The sequence below is a fragment of the Triticum urartu genome, chromosome 7A, assembly GCF_056163025.1.
Source record: "Triticum urartu cultivar PI428250 chromosome 7A, HENAU_Tu73, whole genome shotgun sequence".
In the NCBI taxonomy this organism is placed as follows: domain Eukaryota; kingdom Viridiplantae; phylum Streptophyta; class Magnoliopsida; order Poales; family Poaceae; genus Triticum; species Triticum urartu.
This window is the reverse complement of record NC_141879.1, coordinates 750,357,641-750,368,003: the sequence shown is the minus strand read 5'-3', so window position 1 is coordinate 750,368,003 and position 10,363 is coordinate 750,357,641. Positions and strand designations below refer to the sequence as shown.

At 47.5% G+C, this 10,363-nt stretch overlaps 2 pseudogenes; one reads left to right on the top strand and one right to left on the bottom strand.

Annotated features, from left to right (window-relative positions):
* The first annotated feature begins 1,312 nt into the window (after positions 1-1,312).
* LOC125519648 (uncharacterized) lies at positions 1,313-2,036 on the top strand (annotated as a pseudogene).
* Positions 2,037-7,056: 5,020 nt separating this feature from the next.
* Positions 7,057-7,842, bottom strand: LOC147962791 (uncharacterized; annotated as a pseudogene).
* Positions 7,843-10,363: the final 2,521 nt, after the last annotated feature.

Genomic DNA, 10,363 nt, shown 5'->3' with positions numbered 1-10,363 from the left:
TTTGAAGGAGAACCCGCCTTGCAATGCCGAAGAAAATTTGCGCGCCGGACTCGTCGTCATTGAAGCCTGGTTCGGGGGCTACTGAGGGAGTCCTGGATTAGGGGGTGTCCGGATAGCCGGACTATACCTTCAGCCGGACTCCTGGACTATGAAGATATAAGATTGAAGACTTCGTCCCTTGTCCGGAAGGGACTTTCCTTGGCGTGGAAGACAAGCTTGGCGATACGGATATCTAGATCTCCTACTATTGTAACCGACTCTGTGTAACCCTACCCCCCTCCGGTGTCTATATAAACCGGAGGGTTTAGTCTGTAGGACCAAGAACAACAAGCATACCATATGCTAGCTTCTAGGGTTTAGCCTCCTTGATCTCGTGATAGATCTACTCTTGTACTACCTATATCATCAATATTAATCAAGCAGGAGTAGGGTTTTACCTCCATCGAGAGGGCCCGAACCTGGGTAAAAACATCATGTCCCTTGTCTCCTGTTACCATCCGCCTAGACGCACAGTTCGGGACCCCCTACCCGAGATCCGCCGGTTTTGACACCGACATCCGGTTTTTCTGGAAGTTTCAGAGCGTCAGCTGCTGGGAGTAAGTCATCTTTGCAACCGATCACTCTGCAGTTGCCAAGGTACAAAACGGAACCCTGGCTGCTCTTCCAGGTGAATGCCAAATCAGTTGACCTTCAACAGTCACAGAACACTAGTACATCGATACTACTATCCATGCTAACAACTCTGTTCTTCTCTAAATTTCATTCCTAACAGCTACTGCAACTGAATCCGAATGAATGAATCATGCCCGAACACCTGTCATGCATAAACAACATATAAGACTCACTCACCTCTCATCATGTTTGCAACATACTCTAAATTGTTTCCTCACAACATATCTTCACTTTCCATGTAGACTGCCTCATTAGTCGAGCACCTTTGTGCCAGTACAGTTTGAAACATTGGGTAGTGCTACTACAGTACTCAGGCTGGAGATGACCATGAACTGATGATGGCTGCTATATATAAATGTTAGTGCACGAGCAGGTAGAGAAGTGTCATATAGTTGAAAAGCTAGTAACATAGTTGTCCAAATCATGCATACAAGTGGAAGCACTAGCTGGAAACAAGTATATCTACGTGTATTATCAACTACTTTCCAAAGAAGTTGACAATATTGATCCTCAGTGATATAAAAAATTAACCCCCCCCCTCCAAGCCCCCGCGTAGCTCCCAGGGGCGACTCGGGTGGTAAAAACCTAGCCGCCACCCAAGCCCCCTCCCTCCCCTCCCTCCCCTCTCCGCTGCCAGAGGATGCCGGCGGGCGAAGCCCACGTCGATGGATGGCGGCGGCAGGGCGCTTGTTCGTGTGCTCGCTCGCAGGTGTTGGGCGCGCTGGAACGGCGGGAGCGTGTGGTGGCGCGGCGGACGGCGGTCTGCGCGCAGGGGAGGTTGAGATGGCGCGGTGCGCGCGCGTGGTGGAGCTACCTGGCAACGGCTGGCCGCTGCAGCGAGTGGCAGAGCTGCAGGCGCCCAGATCTGGGCAGCGCGGGCCCGCCCTGGCCCGCATCAACCACTCTGCCCCTGCCACCCTTCTCCCTCCTCCCACCCCTCCCTGCCGCCGCCAGTGGTCGCCGCTGGGTTGGTGAGCACGCGCGCGACAACCCTGACGGTTGCTGCGATGTTGTGCCCCGACGGATCCTGGTGACGGAGGCTGCGCGCCGTCGCAGCAGCGGCGCGGTGCAGGTGACTGCTGTGGCCTTCTGGATGAGCTCCCGGCGGTGGCTGGCCTGCTGGCGCTGCGCTGGCTGGTGCCCACTTCTGCGACTGTCGACGTTCCTAGGCTTCCCTCCTCCATGTGTGTCTGTCTTCTCCGGCGTTCTCTGCCATGTCCAGTCTGAATCTGCATCTGAGGTCCTTGCTCATGGGGCGGGGTGAAATCCCCGCGCGGCGATGGCCTGCACTGTCAACGGCGACGCCCTAGGGTGCCGTCACCTCCTTGGAGGCGTTGCTTGACCCTAACCGGACCTCCTCCTAGAGCACCGGGAGACATCCTAGGTCCCGCCTCCCGGACCGGGCAACAGATGGTGGCTGGTGATGCATCGCTCTGGCGTCGACAGCTGCACAGGGAGCAGGGCACAACGTATGCCATCGCCGGTGCTCCCCCAACGAATGTTACGCCAGTTCCTATCGGGCCCTGCCTTTCACCCGCCGACCCTAGGCATATGGGTGTGTGGTACGTTGGTCTGGGCAGTTCTGGAGCTGCAATCGTCCCTGGTGGTGTCTAGCAATGGCGGTGATGCTGCCATGTTGTTCCGAGTCTCGGCGCCTCGCCATCTTTTGCTGGAGGTCTTGCTGGGCGAGGCTTAATGTCGTTGTGTGTTGTTGTTGAGGGCACCTCCTTACCTAGTTGCCGTCGCTTGGTGAGGACGGTCGTGTGTGTATGTGTCCCTCCTTCCTGGAGCTTGTACCCCTGATATCTTCCTGTTCAATGCAATGAAACACAAACTCTTTTGCGTTTTCTGGAAAAAAAATAAAATGAAGGAATTAACTTTGACACGTGGGATGCAGGGGACTTGAGAAAAGTCAGAACTTAGCATATATGCAAAATGCAGCACACATCCATAAAGATGACACATCTAGAATGCGCGAGCTATAACGATGTTAGTTACGTCTAAAAATAATAAGAGTTGTACTGACTGCAGAGCAGAGTCAACTTAGTCATCAACATGCTAATCCCACCTTGCTGAATTAATTAAGAGTTGTGGTTGCAGGATTGGCAAATCCTTAGATTAATCAACAGCATCTCTTCCCTCTCAATTGAATTCCTTTAGTGTTTTCACAAAGAACAGATACATCTTAGTCACGAACTTGCTAATCTCACCTCTCTGAATAAATAATTGTGGTTGGACGACCGGCAAATTGTTAGATTTACTAAAACTTAGTATTCCTCTCAACTGAATCCCTGTTTGGTTTTGCGAAGAACACCAATATGTGTGTAGCTGCAAGTAAACAGGCAACTTCAACTCTGCTCTCTTCTTTCTTCTGAGATCATAACAATCTCGTTTCTTCTTCTGAATGAATGAATGAAAGAAGGAAGTTTTTCGGTGCAAACACGATCGCAGAGCTGTCGGCAAATGACGGTAAGACACTTCATGCCAGCATGTTTGCTTAATTCAGAGTCAGAATGTTGAGGGCCAAGGTCGACGCCATATGTCCATGGCACTATTACACATAGTTCAAGCCTCAGGGACGAGTGGGTGTTTTCTTTTGAACCCAGTTCCATGGTTGTATGCTGAGCATACATTCAGTCTCCATCCATATGATCCAACCAGCATGTATGTACAACCGTTGCACTTGCAAACAAGCAAGATGCCAACTTCAAAGGCATCACCAAGTTCATTCGAAAGAATGATTGTGACCATTCTCGACAAATACTGGTTCATAAGGTTCAACGCAACGTATGTGATAAGGACTCAAGGCATCCAAAAAAGTTCCAGCAACCCTTGGTTCTGTTATCAGGTTGGATTACTTAGATCACCAGTCTGAAACTCTGAATTAAATAGTCTGCAGTCTTCATGCAGCTACATCATTAATTATTCTATCAACCGCATCAAAGTTTGGTAGCAATGATATAAAATACACACCACTTGTCCTTGCCAAAGATATGGAGATAAAAAAAATCTAAGAAACAAACTGCCGATCCAGCATTGCTTCTGCCACCAACAGCTACAATACTTGTCTTCGCAAGATATGTAACAACACGGATGTTAGCCTTTGGTTGGCTCCATTGCCATCAAGGGCCTGCGCTGCATTCACGCATGCAATCTGATGTAACCAAACTGTGCAGCAGGATGAGAGAGATCCATGTCGTAAATCTACAGGGCCCGCTAGCTAGTTTAATTCCCTTCCACCTACTCACATCAAGAATTAAAGTACGTGAGACACCATATACGATTATGCATTCATACAATTAAGCTATACAATATATAGCTATCATCGAGTATACAATTTGCTTAACTCAGAGTAAGACCGTTGAGGAACAAGGTCGACGCCATATGTTCATGGCACTATTACATAGTTGAGTCCTCAGGGAAGAGTTGTGTTTTCTTCTGAATCCAGTTCCATGGGTGTAAACTGAGCATACATTCAGTCTCCATCCATATGATCCAACAAGCAAGATGCCAACTTGAACAACATCACCCAGTTCATTCTAAACACTGGTTGTGACAATTCTCGACAAATACTCGTCGTGAACATCCATACTCACTGAGAAACTGGAAAGTACCGGTCGTGACCATTATCGATAAATAATATATCATATCATAAAATGTAAAAGAAAAACAGAACCTGAGCTAGCTAACAACGATGGTGAATGGGGTCTTATTGATACACCAAAGAGGTGCCGAGAACTTTACCTAGAGTGAATGGCACGTCCATAAGGTTCAACGCAATGTATGTGATCAGGACTTCTGGCATCCGAGGAAGTTCCAGCAAGCCAAATGGCATCAAGCCTTGGTTTTGTTCTCAGGTTGGATTACTTGGATCACTAGTCCGAATTGCTGCAGCTGATCTTGGCATGAGACTTTCGACGGGACTAACCTGTTCTCAATTCTCATCCACAACCACTTGGCAAGGTAAAAAAATGCTGGGTTTCCCTCCAGGTCCCAAATCAGTTAAACTACTATCACAAACACTCTACACATTCATGACCACACTCATTAAGCACAACCAACACTAACAGCTGCTACAACTGAATGAATATGTCCAAACACCATGTGATGTATAAACATGCATACATCACTAACCTGCTGCAAGCCTACAATGGAATGAATGTTTGCGAATTCTTCAGCTTACACCAAGCAACTGGAAGATATATAGAAATCACAAATAGTCTATAGCCCCCATGCGGCTACATCATTAATTATTCTGTCAACCACATCAAAGTTTGTAGCAATGATATAAAATACACACCACTTGTCCTTGCCAAAGATATGGAGAGAAAAAATTCTAAGAAACAAACTGCCGATCCAGCATTGCTTCTGCCCCCAACAGCTACAATACTTGTCTTCGCAAGATATGCAACAACACGGATGTTAGCCTTTGGTTGGCTCCATTGCCATCAAGGGCCTGCACTGCATTCACGCATGCAATCTAATGTAACCAAGCTATGCAGCAGGATGAGAGAGATCCATCTTCTGAAACTACAGGGCCCGCCAGCTAATTTAAATCCCTTACAACTACTCACATCAAGAATTAATATACATGAGATATATACGATTAAGCATTCATACAATTGAACTATACAATATATAGCTATCATCGAGTATATAGTTTGCTTAATTCAGAGTAAGACCATTGAGGAATAAGGTCGACGCCATATGTTCATGGCACTATTACATAGTTGAGTCCTCAGGGAAGAGTTGTGTTTTCTTCTGAATCCAGTTCCATGGGTGTAAACTGTGCATACATTCAGTCTCCATCCATATGATCCAACAAGCAAGATGCCAACTTGAACAGCATCACCCAGTTCATTCTAAACACTGGTTGTGACAATTCTCGACAAATACTCGTCGTGAACATCCATACATAGTGAGAAACTGGAAAATACCGGTCATGACCATTATCGATAAAGAATATATCATATCATAAATGTAAAAGGAAAACAGTACCTGATCAAGCTAACAACGATGGTGACTGGGGTCTTATTGATACACCAAAGAGGTGCCGAGAACTTTACCTAGAGTGAATGGCATGTCCATAAGGTTCAACGCAATGTATGTGATAAGGACTTCTGGCATCCGAGGAAGTTGCAGCAAGCCAAATGGCATCAAGCCTTGGTTTTGTTCTCAGGTTGGATTACCTGGATCACTAGTCCGAATTGCTGCAGCTGATCTTGGCATGAGACTTTCGACGGGACTAACCTGTTCTCAATTCTCATCCACAACCACTTGGCAAGGTAAAAAAATGCTGGGTTTTCCTCCAGGTCCCAAATCAATTAAACTACTATCACAAACACTCTACACATTCATGTCCACACTCATTAAGCACAACCAACACTAACAGCTGCTACAACTGAATGAATATGTCCAGACACCATGTCATGTATAAACATGCATACATCACTAACCTGCTGCAAGCCTACAACGGAATGAATGTTTGCGAATTCTTCAGGTTACACCAAGCAACTGGAAGATATATAGAAATCACAAATAGTCTGCAGTCCCCATGTGGATACATCATTAATTATTCTATCAACTGCATCAAAGTTTGTAGCAATGATATAAAATACACACCACTTGTCCTTGCCAAAGATATGGAGAGAAAAAATTCTAAGAAACAAACTTCTGATCCAGCATCGCTTCTGCCTCCAACAGCTACAATACTTGTCTCTGCAGGATATGCAACAACACAGATGTTAGCCTTTGGTTGGCTCCACTGCCATCAAGGGCCTGCGCTGCAATCATGCTTGCAATCAGATGTAACCAAGTTGTGCAGCAGGATGATAGAGATCCATGTTCTAAATCTACAGGGCCTGCTGGCTACTTTAATTCCCTTCCACCTGCTCACATCAAGAATTAATGTATGTGAGATACCATATACGATTATGCATTCATACAATTGAGCTATACAATATATTGCTATCATCGAGTATACAGTTGTGCATAGCTGGTAAATTATTTGTCCAAATCATCCATGCTATCGAATGAATGAACAACCAAATCAATAATTACATAACAGCCAGTCAATCAATAGGTAATACCAACACATAACTAATAGTTGTATCGATTAGCTCACTTTCTTTCAAAGTATTTTCACACATTAGCGAGGGATTAAACAATTTCTGAACAACAACATTAGAGATACTGGATAGAAGAATAAAATTAGCTCCGAGGTTTCAAACATGCCTAATGAGTTAAACATTTGACATCTGATTTTCCAGTTACTCATTTAGCATTTTATATGAATGATGACATATATTAAACACTACAGTCGCTATAATCATCTATCTAGTAAAGGTATTCGAGAATCCACAAACAAAATATAGCAAGATTAGATCACTCATACAATATGAGGACTAGGAATGAACAATCACCTGGTGCATAGAAACTCCTAAAAGAATGGCAGTAAGTAATAGTATTACGGGCTTCGCAAAGCTTCCTAGATTGCATAGACTCTAGTTCAACCATATAGACACTCCTGTTCATATATAAAAATATCCCATCGGTATCCTCAGCATATCCTGGTATAAATTTCAGCCAGGTCTTCTGTCCCTCGGCCTGAGGAGGGATCCCAAGAATGTTATGCATCTCAATGGTCTTCCACAACATCCATGTGGATACACCGTGGCAATTCATATTCCTCTGCCACATTTGAATGTTGTTGTAATGGCGAGACATCGTGGCAAGACCAACTGTGCCATCCTCTGCCTGAATGATCTGATGGTTGCCTGAATGATACATACGGGGAGGCCCCTCGAGCACATCAAGGATTTGACTTTCCAAATCAAACCAAAGTATACCCTTCATCACATACTTAAATGACCAGTAAAGTACATTACCAACAAGGGTGCTAAAATAATCGTCAAAACAACCATGATATTGAAACTCTGTTGAGATGAGATCAGCTCAGGTGTTGGTCTCAGAGGAATAAACAGAGGTGAGAGGTCAACCATTCTTAGCACATACAAGCAGCAAGACCACCTTAAAGGGGGTGGAGTGGCAATCGCCGTGCACGTGGCCCGGTTCGCGGGAAGCACATAGCACCGCCCCATTGATGTACCTCTCCTTGAACCCGGGTGGTATTAGCAAACGATGCTGGTTGCTGGTGGTGTGGTCGCGCATAGGAAGGCATCCACGCGCTCCCGGTGTATGATGAAGAAGCGGCCATGGCGGCAATTGAGCAAGCGGGTCCCTTTGTCGAGGTATGGAGAAGGGATGCGGTCCGGAGCGGGCAGGATAGGAGTAAACTTGAGCTTAGAGCATCTCCACTAGGGCCCCAGGATGCCCCCCAGGCACCTTTTTTTAGCACCGGCGGGTAAAAAACGTCCCAACCAGGCCCCCAAGACTTTGTTTTGCGCCAGATTTTGCAAAAGTTAGCGCCGGCACACCCAGCCCGCCGAGGGCAGCTGGGGACGCCGGCATTAGCTTTTTGCAAGTGCTGCCCCACTTGCCAGCCTCTCTCTCCCCCCTTTCTCTTCTCCAGGCCCACCCACGTGCAGCACACTCCCTATCTCCTCTCCACGCCCACACTCCCTCTCTCTCCCGGTTCTACTCTCCATGTAGTACGGGCGGGCGAGGCCGGAGCTCGCCGTGCGTGGCCGGGGCGGGCGCTGGCCGGAGCGGGAGATGCGGGGCCGTGGCCGGAGAAGGCAAGGCTGCGACGGGCGAGGCCGGAGCAGGCAAGGCCGGGGCGGCCACGGGAGGGCGCGGCCACTGGAGTTCCTGCCCCCGCCCAAGAAGCACCCGCCGACGAGGAAGAGCCGGACGAGGAGGAGGGTGGTGTCGACGTATTCGTGCCCCCGACGGCCATGGCGGAGGAGGAAGGACGGGGCGGGCGACGGAGCTCACGGGGAGGACACCGCGTCTCCGCTCGTCCGAGACCTCGCGGGACACCGTGGTGCGCGCGCCTGCGCCGTACCTCACCATCGCCCTGTCCGGCTCCAGCAGTGGCGCCGGGTCTGGCCCCGTCCGCTCGCCTCCTCACCCGGCTGGCCTCCCGCACGCCGGCTGGTCGGCTCGCGCCGGCTCCGCCTCCCGCGGCTTCCTCAGCGCCCACCTTGCTCCCTGCCTGCTCGCCCCGTCCGGCTTCGCTAGCCACTAGTGGTTCGCGTGGTGGTTGGGGGGGACGCAACGAGTGGATAGCTTTCCACTCCCAGACTATATTTTTCGTCGGTAGCCCCCGAGGAGGCGAAAAAAAATGCCTCCTTGGGGGCTCAACGGGTGGAGATGTTCTTATCACCGGGATGATGTAAGAAGGCGTCGAGGAGGGGCGGCTCCCGATGGTGCGCACGGAAGCGGTGGAGGAATCCGTGGTCGATGACGAGCCCTCGCCTGCGCTTGCAGATGGCGGAGGCGCGCGGGAGGGAGAATGGCAAAGAAGGGAGACAGAGGAGGATCTCCCCTAGCAGGTCGTCATCTTCCAGCGCCGTCTCTTGGGAACTGCCACGGTGGGGAATCATTGCTCGCCACCGGGCTTGTGTAGAAGTGGGGATGGAGACGTCGATGTAGGGTTGAAGGCGGATAGCAACACGCACAGACGCACGGGGATGGGGTGAATCGTAGTGGGTTTTCTTCGCTCGCACGCATGGAGCACGGCAGCATATTTGGGCCTTGACAGAACGGGCCTGGATCGTTCGTCGCCTGCTAGCTTAACGATGGAAATAAAGAGTCCTCCTCGTCAGCGCCTTCAGCGCCAGCAAGCTATCGTGGCGCCCGCGCGCGCCTCCTTCTGGGCCGGCCCATTAAACCATCGCTCCCTCTTCGCTTCCCTTCGTTGGCTCCCGCTCGATCGCTGGTCCCAGCTCGATCATTTTTTTCCTCTCGCCAAAAACTGCTACATTAGGTACTGATTTTCTTACAAAAACCCAACCGGTTTACTACAGTATGTACTACAGTTTTTAGAAAAATAGTTCATCGGTTTTGAAAAAGTTCATCGAATTTTAAATTTTTTTTATCGAAATTGAAAAAAGTTCATCGGTTTTGAAAAAAGTTAATCAAATTTCAAAAAAGTTCACCAAAATTGAAAAAAAGTTCATCAATTTTGAAAAAAGTTCATCGAATTTGAAAAAAGTTCATCGAATTCTAAAAAAAGTTCATCGGATTTGAAAAAAGTTCATCAAATTCGGAAAAAAGTTCATCGACTTTTGAAAATAGTTCATCGGTTTTGAAAAAGTTTAATGAATTTCAAAAAAGTTCACCAGAATTGAAAAAAAGTTCATCAAATTTGAAAAAAGTTCATCAAATTTGATAGAAGTTCATCGAATTCGAAAAAAAGTTCATCAAATTTGAAAAAAGTTCATCAAATTTGAAAAAAAGTTCATCGACTTTGAAAAAAGTTCATCAAAAATGGAAAAAAGGTCATTGAATTTGAACAGAAAATGTTCATCCATTTTGCAGAAAAAAACATGATGAAAAATAAAAATTCTCGAATTTGAAAAATAAACTTTGGAAAAAGGGGAAAAGGAAAGATGAAAGAAGAAAGGCAGGAAAAAGATGTAAAAGATTACAGTAGGAGAGCTAGCGCAGTGGTAATTGCATCGTTCCTCCATGTTGAAGGTCCCAGTTTTGATTCTCCTCCAGCGCCCTTTTTTTGCCTTATAAACATATAATCGAAGGGGGGGATGGGCCGGGCCCATTAGTAGCG